This window comes from Helianthus annuus, chromosome 16 (genome assembly GCF_002127325.2).
Source record: "Helianthus annuus cultivar XRQ/B chromosome 16, HanXRQr2.0-SUNRISE, whole genome shotgun sequence".
In the NCBI taxonomy this organism is placed as follows: Eukaryota; Viridiplantae; Streptophyta; class Magnoliopsida; order Asterales; family Asteraceae; genus Helianthus; species Helianthus annuus.
The window spans coordinates 181,969,800-181,981,429 of NC_035448.2; the positions used below are offsets into that span (position 1 = coordinate 181,969,800).

The 11,630-nt window shown below is 34.9% G+C and overlaps 1 long non-coding RNA gene across 4 annotated transcripts; it reads left to right on the plus strand.

Moving 5' to 3' along the window:
- Nucleotides 1-1,399: 1,399 nt before the first annotated feature.
- Nucleotides 1,400-10,969, plus strand: LOC110918408. 4 transcript variants are annotated; one of them, XR_004883160.1, is made up of 8 exons: nt 1,400-1,840; nt 3,319-3,404; nt 4,490-4,810; nt 5,013-5,182; nt 7,933-8,059; nt 9,541-9,626; nt 9,935-10,624; nt 10,730-10,969. It is a non-coding gene; the product is annotated as an uncharacterized LOC110918408 (long non-coding RNA). The 4 variants fall into 4 exon arrangements; XR_002581281.2 differs by lacking the exon at nt 9,935-10,624 and adding an exon at nt 3,694-3,784 and having other exon boundaries at nt 1,408-1,840; XR_002581280.2 differs by having other exon boundaries at nt 1,410-1,840; nt 9,935-10,025.
- Nucleotides 10,970-11,630: the final 661 nt, after the last annotated feature.

An 11,630-nucleotide genomic window follows, 5' to 3' on the forward strand; every position in this document is an offset into this window, starting at 1 on the left:
AGGAGTGGGATAGCCATAGGAACGGTGCGAAACAGAACGCTGGAGAGGTATAAACGAAGGTTGAGGGTTACTGGGCTCGTTCTCCGAATTTGGTCCAAAAGAGTGACGGTATGAAGGTGTCGAACTGTGTGAGGTAGACCGCCTTGCGGGCTCAAAGAGGTTCCTCCTACGCCTCTGAGATTCTTCACTTCTTGTGAAGGTCCGGCCTCGTGATCATTATGAGTAGTGATCGGTCCTTTGCCTCTTCCTCCTCTTCTAATTGCTGGTGGCATATTTCCTGCTTAACAAATTTTTAAATTACAATAAACAATAAAAGACAAACTAGAATGACAATTCGAATTTGTCCTATGTTCTTGTCTAGACCCGAGTATGTGCAATTGTGTCATTGAGATTAAACACATAGGGATGGTGTTTAATTCACTCAACGTTGGCTCTGATACCAACCTGTCACACCCCGATTTCCACGTGTTTCACCAGTGGGCCCGGTGGTGGATTACCGTGACGTAGTTGGCAACAATATAGTCAAACCACACAATATTAAATGCACAGCGGAAGCATAACGATAGATTATATTTCAACCATCGAATGTAATATCCAAGTATCACGAATAGTCGAAATAAATCCACAGGGGATCAAAATAAAAACAGAAATATTGTTCAACAGATAGTGGCATCCCAAGCTTGCGAGACTCTAACGATGCTAAGGAGTGGCCAGCCTATTTCGTACAGAACCTGCATTTAATCTTTTTGGGGAAAATACGTCAGTTTACACTGGTAAATACATTCAACCGACACTTTTGTAAAAATGTTTAATAAAATCGATTTGAATGCACAAGGCACAAACTCTTTATAACTTGGGATAATTTATCAATTAAATCTTGTAAAAGAATTACATGTTCACTATGCGTTCAGTCGCCCGGGTCGTGCCGGGTTTAAGGTTAATAGACACGCCACAAAGCATAAAGTCGTGGCGGGAAAACCAACGGTTATACCTTTATAAATATAGACACATTGTCGGGTGTACGCCTACACCCGTGTGTCGAGGTCGTGGCCATTTCGTAAAATGATGCCAGGGATATCCGGGACATGGTCATTAAGCTCCCAAAGGCGTAAAGCCAACAAAACCAATTTTTAAACGGGTCACATTGACAATACCCAACTACTAATGAGTTGGGGTCAATTGCCCGACCAAGCGGTATTTTTATATACCGTAACCCAAGCCCGTATAACGGAAAATAAGTTAAAAGTATTTACCTGAGCAAGTAATAACCTCAATAAACAAATGCAAGTATCTTCTACTGTAACTCCCCAAAAACGGGTTTGGTAATCAAGCCATGTTAATATTAATGAACGGGTAAAATACCGTTAGTGGTAAAAATTAACCCGGTAAATATTAGGATTTAAATAAATGAACCTAATATTAGATGAAAGAAAATAAAAGCTTTTAAAGAAATAAAGTTCTTAAGAGGCCCGAGTTAACGAGACTTAAAATGAAACGGGTTATGACTTCCCCGAACCCACTAAGTAACTAGGAATATTAACCTAGTTAGTTATGTGTTGTTAGAATAATAAAGGAAACTTGAAATAGTTAAACCTTTTATAAATCCTTGAAACTATAGGGACTAAAAGGGGCCAAGAGTGAAACATGATTAAAATTAAAAGAAATGAAACACCAAAACACACACTTATGTGTGTGTTTGGTCGTGATTTACAGGAGCCAAGAAAAGGGCTCTTACAAAGCCCTAAAACTCACAAGAAATCCAACAAAAATCGAAGATAGAACAAGCTAAAAATTGGGGCTTTAAATAAATTTGTGATCACCCAAGCTAGAAGATTGCAAGGTATGTTGAATTTTGTTATTTGGTGAAATTTTGAAATTTTGATTAACATGCAAGAACGAAATTCTAGTATGAATGATGAATATTGTAGTGAAATTGATATGAGTATGAGTCTAGGAACGAACCCTAGGTGAGAACTTGATGAATTAGTGCCATATATTAGAGATTGAATGATTACCCATATATGTGTTAAGTGGGTTTTTATGATATTATGATGAACACTTGAAAAGTGATGGTAAATCTGAGAAAAATTGATGTTATGATGCAAGATTTGATATTGTTCATGAGTGCTAGACATAAAGGTTTCATTTAATGATTGAAACTTGGTTAAAAATATTAGCCATGAACTAAATAGAAGAGGTATAAAAATCATGCCCATAAGGTGCTCGTTAAAATGCCCAAGTGAATCGTGTTGTCTACTAGTTTGTATGTAGGGCTTGATTTGATGATTTCATGAGTAGTGGGTTTATGACAAATCTTTGATTTGTATGATATTAAACATGATGGTGTATGAGAATCACCAAATAGGACTTGAATATATGTTAATTTTAGTTCTAGTTCTTAAATGGACAAAGATGAAGTTGAGAAGATGGTAAAATTAGGATTCACATGATGACTTCTTGAAATAGATGATGTTTTTGACATCTCTTAGCCTACAATCATTGTGTTATAGGTTTCTAATCATTACCAAGAGTTTAATAAGGGTTTTAGCCATGGAAATGGGTTGCATTTGATGGTTTGGGTCGAATTTTAAAGGACCCTAAACATGATTTCCGTAGCTTTTTATATGGATTTCGACTAATCTTAAAAAAAATCATATAAAATCAACCGTTTATCCGATTTGGGTGTTCTATACCTTTTCGGAAAGCTTATGGAGTAAATTTTTACTGTTTTCAATCATAAGAAACACATGTGGTTGTTAAATAGGCCAAAAAAGTGAAAACTGCTGTTCAAAAACCTTGAAAGCTGTTTGAAGAATGAAAATATAGTTGCTGTGCTGATTTTATAAAAATCATATAAAATCATAGAAAATTCGTTAGAAGGTGCACCTTATATGCTTGCGAAGGTATTGAAGTTTTCTACGATCCTTCTTTGAACATGTTAATCTAGTTCGGACTTTGAATGGGTCATAATGGTCAATTACAGCAGCTGTATAGAAAATCGCTGCACATTAATAATGTCATTATTAATCCAGAAAAGACATATGATTGCGTATACTTGATTTAGTCATGAAGTATTTATTGTTAGGAACAAATAACACTTTATGTGACATGCTTAAAGTGTTCAAAATCACTTACTAACTAGTTCGTATAAGTAACTTGACTAACGGGTCAAACGGTTAGTGAATGGAAAGAGTTATGGAAAAAAAAATAGTTGTTGAATAAATAGCATACTTTGATGAATAAGTGTGTAAATCCATAAGGTGTGGTGGTCATGTTAATATTGACTAATCTAATCATCTTGTGGATATGATATGGTAGTTTGACTCTGACAAGCTAGGTAGGAGCTTGGAAATGAACGGGTCAAATGGATACAAGTTCAAGTATGAAGCTCGCAAGGATGCAAGGTAAATAAAGCTTACACCCTTTTTTTAGGATACGTATTTACTTTATATATTATAAACACGAGCAAGGTTATATCCGAAATATGGGTTCCGACATGAAATGATACGGGTCGGGACGAATAAAATGATAAAAAAAACATGTTTAATGGCAAAAAGGGGTGAAATGGGTTAAATACCATCCAAATATAAGTGCAAAATGTTTGGTCATTTAGACGAAACGGGTCAAATGGTAATGTTAACACCATTTGACGAATAACGACTAACAATTGCTTGTCGAGTCCGATGCTCACAGGATAAAACGGCTTATGGAATTTGCGTTGCTATGAATCAGCAAATTATTAAGGCAATGTATTAGAACGGGTCAATACTTTGACCCGAGCCAGGTACGTGTAAATTGGCGGAGTACAAGTAGACATTTTAATGTGGAAATGTGATGTGTGAAAAAAAAAAGAAGAGCGAGATTTGAAATTAAATGTTTAAATTTCCTAAACGGGTCAAAATGAATTATGCGCATAGCTTGGGTATTAGTCGCATAATTCATAAAAGTTATGTTCACGAGTTAAAGACTTTTGAGTTAACAAGTAGTCCAAGGTTTTAAGATGATTTAAAATGATTTAGAAACAAGTCGGTTAATAGATTATGAAACGGGTCGAATAATTGTATAAGAGATTTATAAGCCGTTAGCTTATAAATCAGCATCGTTACAAACCTTAGTGTTGATTATATAGGAGACTACATTACGATCAATACGAAACAAGAATCGCGTAAAACTGATGTGTAGTTTGAAAGTTATGCATGTTTATGTTAAACATAGGAAAAACACATAGCTGAGCAAAAAAAAAAATGCAGGTTGCAGAGACAAACCTGTTGGAAAATGGTGACCCTCGCGCCACGCGAAGGACTAAGATGGTTGTGGCGTGATACGCGACCACAGTCGCGGCACGCGACAGAATTAGGAAACCCTGTCGCGGCACGCGACAGGGGTACAACTTGCAGATTTTGTTTGTTTCGCTTATTTAGCTCAAAGTACTTGAAGAAACATGTTATATAATTATCAAAACTAACGTTTGTGTTGGTTTTGATTATAGGTAAATGATATCGGCTATCCAGATGAAGATCAAGCGCCTAACAAGAACCGAACACACGATAAATGAAGCTTCCGCATTTGAGTTTAAACCTTGTTATCAAAAAGTGAACTATGTAAACACTGATAACATGGTTTTTGGAACGTTTTAAACATGTCTGAATATTTTGATGTAAAAGTTTTCGTTGAGTCGCATTTTTGTTATAAAATGCGTACTTTAATGATATAAAATAACGTTAAATTAGAATGGGTCTTACAAGTTGGTAATCAGAGCTCACGGTTAAAGAGTAAAGTGTGTTCGGTTCGAGGCTTGATCGCAAATCCGGTAAGTACATGTATATTAATGGTTTAGTATGATTAAAGTGTTGTGAACAACACATAGGGTTATCGTGGAATACACGTTACCCCAATTAAATGAGTGATATAGTTAACGAAATTATGTGCGTTGACACGTATAGTAAAAAGTCTCGTATAATAATACAGGCGATTATTGATGTCGACATTACTAATCTTTGTAAATGTTTTAGTTGAAGGACACTCGCATCTGAAGATGGTTAGAGTTTAACAAATTTCGAATATGACAGAGGAACAGTCCGAAGTATGACAAGTAGAGCATGCTCACCAAGGACCCAAATCGCGTAACGATAGCAAGTAAGGATAATTGGCAAGGAAAGCCCGTTAGGGCAAGCATTACCAGGTGCACGTTTTAAATTTATTACACGAATATTAATATGTAACAAATACGTAGAGACTGACTGTTGCATACGTAGGATAAAACTTGGAAAACCTGAATAGGATACCTATTCAGGATGATGTTTCTAAGAGAAATTAAGTAGAAATATGTGTTATTCACGATAGTGAATAACAAAACAATAATAGAGTTAGTTTATGTGGAAACGTGGACGGGAGTAATTATCCAACTGAATAATTCTCAATATTATACTAATGAGAAAAGTAGAGATCACATTAACGAATGTGATTACATAATAATTTGATAGAAAGAAAACATTTTATATGTTCAAGGGCAAAACAAGTAAAACTAATGATTGTCGTTTAGCATTTAAATAAAGTTTTACGAAATGAAATCAAAGATATAGAAATAAACAGAGGCGTTACTTACATAGGGCGTGATGTGGAAATTATAAAAAGATCATGTGTACCATGTGTTGATCGCTTACTCTGGCCAAGTAAGTTGTGAACACATGATACCATGAACTTCTTATGATGGACACATTTATGTCCGATGTGGTAAGGACGGGGTGAATGGGACGAACTAAAAAGGTACCCAAATGAATCAAATAAGCAAGATGTTTGATAATAAATGTAAAGTTGTAAACGCAAGCCAGATGACGGAAGCGTATTACGTTAGAATAACGAGCCCGAGAGAAGGGACAATGATCAAAGTAAATGAAAATACGGACCAACTAATGAGAATATTAAGGCATAGGAATAAAGTTTGACTGTCATAAGTGATGAAATTCACATGGACAAGTCAAACGGATTAAATAAAGAATAAAGGACTTGATTGAATAAAAGCGATGGATTTCGTTAAGACGACCAAATAAATTAAAAAAAACGGAGTCTTAATGCATACCGGAATGGTTGCTTTGATAATGACTTCGGTAAAATACCCGATAGATGGGTAGGATTTTGAGTGTATACGTAAACCAAGAGACGGGAACGCAGAATAGAAAGTCAAACGACTCGGATTGTGAGTTATAACTAAAGAATGACAAAATTTTGTAAACAGAAAACTTGATAACTATAAGATGAACGGGTTGAATACAAATGAAGTTTGACGTTCACAAGTGATGAAATTTCACACGAACAAGTCAAACGAGTTAAATAAAGAATAACGCTTGATAATGTAAGTAAGCGCGAACCTAATAAATAAAAGCGCAAAATATTAACAAATCTATATAAAGGGTTATGGGAAAATATAAAAAGGAAAACGCAAATCAAACTACGGGAGCGTTAAAAACAGTAAGATGAAAGAACCCGGGTAATGGGCTGTAAAGAAATAGCGGCGTAAACCGAATAACGGTAAACAGAGAATAAACCGACGTGTAAATGACGTAAGAAGTCAAAGAGTCGGAAAGATAATCCGAAAGAAAACAAATGTAGCCTTAGACTACAGTCAAGGTTAAATGAATTTCAAAAGCGAAAATAAATGATTCTAAACATAAAAAGGGGTGAAAGCCTATAGAAATAGCCTACGAGGCTAAGTAAAAGAACCTACGGGTCACGTGGGTAAAGCGTGGGAACTGGCTACGATTCCCCGTGTAAAATAATAATAATGGAAGAGAATAAATTCTTGTCTTCAATTTCTTGATATAAGTAATTGACATAAGTTAAAGAGAAAACGTTAAACTAAAATTCAGTTTTAGTGAGAAACAACATTTTAACGAAAATGAATATTTTTAGAGAAATCAGAAAATGGTTAAAATTAAAGGATATATGTCTTAACACCGATAGGTGTAAGACGATACATTCGAAAGAAAGATTTCCGATAATGAAAAGTCGATATAAACTTAAACATGACATGATGTGATCACGGTCGCAAAAAAAATAGTGATGTAGAATATAACCACGCTGTAACGCGAGTTACGAGATAGGAAATCATAAACACACAAAGGCCAATGGTGGCAACATGGTATACCCGAACGGCGGGGTGTAAAGTGACGGTGACTAACCAGTCTAGCCAGTAAAACTATTCAAAGTCAAGATAGTGTCATGACCAATACAAAGCGCTTGTCAATATAAGACAAGCGCGGAGTATACGTATCGACGGACTAACGCGTCTGAGTGGTCAAGTGACAACTCGGTCAAATAGGCGACAAAGATATGAAATATAAGATGAAAGTTACGGTTCGTAAGGACTTACACATGAAGGACGTACATGTCAATACGAATGATAACTATTGACCGAAAAGAATGAATGCCTTGAAAATGAAACTAAGTTCGTTTAGTTTAAAACAATTAACCACGTAAATAAGGTTTCGGGGACGAAACCTCTTTAAGGGGGGTAGACTTGTAACACCCCAAAAACGGGTTTGGTAATCAAGCCATGTTAATATTAATGAACGGGTAAAATACCGTTAGTGGTAAAAATTAACCCGGTAAATATTAGGATTTAAATAAATGAACCTAATATTAGATGAAAGAAAATAAAAGCTTTTAAAGAAATAAAGTTCTTAAGAGGCCCGAGTTAACGAGACTTAAAATGAAACGGGTTATGACTTCCCCGAACCCACTAAGTAACTAGGAATATTAACCTAGTTAGTTATGTGTTGTTAGAATAATAAAGGAAACTTGAAATAGTTAAACCTTTTATAAATCCTTGAAACTATAGGGACTAAAAGGGGCCAAGAGTGAAACATGATTAAAATTAAAAGAAATGAAACACCAAAACATACACTTATGTGTGTGTTTGGTCGTGATTTACAGGAGCCAAGAAAAGGGCTCTTACAAAGCCCTAAAACTCACAAGAAATCCAACAAAAATCGAAGATAGAACAAGCTAAAAATTGGGGCTTTAAATAAATTTGTGATCACCCAAGCTAGAAGATTGCAAGGTATGTTGAATTTTGTTATTTGGTGAAATTTTGAAATTTTGATTAACATGCAAGAACGAAATTCTCGTATGAATGATGAATGTTGTAGTGAAATTGATATGAGTATGAGTCTAGGAACAAACCCTAGGTGAGAACTTGATGAATTAGTGCCATATATTAGAGATTGAATGATTACCCATATATGTGTTAAGTGGGTTTTTATGATATTATGATGAACACTTAAAAAGTGATGGTAAATCTGAGAAAAATTGATGTTATGATGCAAGATTTGATATTGTTCATGAGTGCTAGACATAAGGGTTTCATTTAATGATTGAAACTTGGTTAAAAATATTAGCCATGAACTAAATAGAAGAGGTATAAAAATCATGCCCATAAGGTGCTCGTTAAAATGCCCAAGTGAATCGTGTTGTCTACTAGTTTGTATGTAGGGCTTGATTTGATGATTTCATGAGTAGTGGGTTTATGACAAATCTTTGATTTGTATGATATTAAACATGATGGTGTATGAGAATCACCAAATAGGACTTGAATATATGTTAATTTTAGTTCTAGTTCTTAAATGGACAAAGATGAAGTTGAGAAGATGGTAAAATTAGGATTCACATGATGACTTCTTGAAATAGATGATGTTTTTGACATCTCTTAGCCTACAATCATTGTGTTATAGGTTTCTAATCATTATCAAGAGTTTAATAAGGGTTTTAGCCATGGAAATGGGTTGCATTTGATGGTTTGGGTCGAATTTTAAAGGACCCTAAACATGATTTCCGTAGCTTTTTATATGGATTTCGACTAATCTTAAAAAAATCATATAAAATCAACCGTTTATCCGATTTGGGTGTTCTATACCTTTTCGGAAAGCTTATGGAGTAAATTTTTACTGTTTTCAATCATAAGAAACACATGTGGTTGTTAAATAGGCCAAAAAAGTGAATTAAACTGCTGTTCAAAAACCTTGAAAGCTGTTTGAAAAATGAAAATATAGTTGCTGTGCTGATTTTATAAAAATCATATAAAATCATAGAAAATTCGTTAGAAGGTGTACCTTATATGCTTGCGAAGGTATTGAAGTTTTCTACGATCCTTCTTTGAACATGTTAATCTAGTTCGGACTTTGAATGGGTCATAATGGTCAATTACAGCAGCTGTATAGAAAATGGCTGCACATTAATAATGTCATTATTAATCCAGAAAAGACATATGATTGCGTATACTTGATTTAGTCATGAAGTATTTATTGTTAGGAACAAATAACACTTTATGTGACATGCTTAAAGTGTTCAAAATCACTTACTAACTAGTTCGTATAAGTAACTTGACTAACGAGTCAAACGGTTAGTGAATGGAAAGAGTTATGGAAAAAAAAAATAGTTGTTGAATAAATAGCATACTTTGATGAATAAGTGTGTAAATCCATAAGGTGTGGTGGTCATGTTAATATTGACTAATCTAATCATCTTGTGGATATGATATGGTAGTTTGACTCTGACAAGCTAGGTAGGAGCTTGGAAATGAACGGGTCAAATGGATACAAGTTCAAGTATGAAGCTCGCAAGGATGCAAGGTAAATAAAGCTTACACCCTTTTTTTAGGATACGTATTTACTTTATATATTATAAACACGAGCAAGGTTATATCCGAAATATGGGTTCCGACATGAAATGATACGGGTCGGGACGAATAAAATGATAAAAAAAACATGTTTAATGGCAAAAAGGGGTGAAATGGGTTAAATAATGAAATGGTAAATAAATACCATCCAAATATAAGTGCAAAATGTTTGGTCATTTAGACGAAACAGGTCAAATGGTAATGTTAACACCATTTGACGAATAACGACTAACAATTGCTTGTCGAGTCCGATGCTCACAGGATAAAACGGCTTATGGAATTTGCGTTGCTATGAATCAGCAAATTATTAAGACAATGTATTAGAACGGGTCAATACTTTGACCCGAGCCAGGTACGTGTAAATTGGCGGAGTACAAGTAGACATTTTAATGTGGAAATGTGATGTGTGAAAAAAAAAGAAGAGCGAGATTTGAAATTAAATGTTTAAATTTCCTAAACGGGTCAAAATGAATTATGCGCATAGCTTGGGTATTAGTCGCATAATTCATAAAAGTTATGTTCACGAGTTAAAGACTTTTGAGTTAACAAGTAGTCCAAGGTTTTAAGATGATTTAAAATGATTTAGAAACAAGTCGTTTAATAGATTATGAAACGGGTCGAATAATTGTATAAGAGATTTATAAGCCGTTAGCTTATAAATCAGCATCGTTACAAACCTTAGTGTTGATTATATAGGAGACTACATTACGGTCAATACGAAACAAGAATCGCGTAAAACTGATGTGTAGTTTGAAAGTTATGCATGTTTATGTTAAACATAGGAAAAACACATAGCTGGGCAAAAAAAAAAATGCAGGTTGCAGAGACAAACCTGTTGGAAAATGGTGACCCTCACGCCACGCGAAGGACTAAGATGGTTGAGGCGTGACACGCGACCACAGTCACGGCACGCGACAGAATTAGGAAACCCTGTCGCGGCACGCGACAGGGGTACAACTTGCAGATTTTGTTTGTTTCGCTTATTTAGCTCAAAGTACTTGAAGAAACATGTTATATAATTATCAAAACTAACGTTTGTGTTGGTTTTGATTATAGGTAAATGATATCGGCTATCCAGATGAAGATCAAGCGCCTAACAAGAACCGAACACACGATAAATGAAGCTTCCGCATTTGAGTTTAAACCTTGTTATCAAAAAGTGAACTATGTAAACACTGATAACATGGTTTTTGGAACGTTTTAAACATGTCTGAATATTTTGATGTAAAAGTTTTCGTTGAGTCGCATTTTTGTTATAAAATGCGTACTTTAATGATATAAAATAACGTTAAATTAGAATGGGTCTTACATCTACTGGTCTCCTATTCTGGAACGAAGGTTTATAACAACCTATTAGAATCCTAACGGGTCTTTAATTTAGCCTTAGCTTAGACCGGTCAGTTTCAAAGGATAATTACGGTTTAATCGCGTGAAAGGCGAAAACCGGGAATGGAATGTGATTTGGACCCAACAAGTTTGAAGACTTGCTCTATATGGGTAATATAACCACACTCTGGATTTTGAAGTAAAAACGATAAGGTTTGACCCGTTTCGGCTAGTTTATGTAAACTAGTTACATAAACCGAACCGTGCGCGCAAAAGGCGTAACGGGTAATCGTAAGAGTCCTACACAGGTTTCCTAAGTTAATATGCTTTAAAGAGGTTGTGGTATCAGTAGGATACCTTCCATTATGCCCATAATGAGTTTAATCCCAATATACGCCTCGTAGGGGTATTTTGGTCTTTTTAAAGATTATAAAAGAGGTTTCCGAGTTCTACAGGAAATCTGAGTTTTCCGAACAGTTTATAAAGTTCAAAATACTTTATTTATTAGTTAAAATCAGTAGCAACTGGAATCGGTTCAAAATACCATGTAGAACTCAAGTTATGTTCGAAAAGGGTATATTCGGTATTTACCGAATCGATGCCATAACCGCAGGTTATGAGCAGGTTAAAA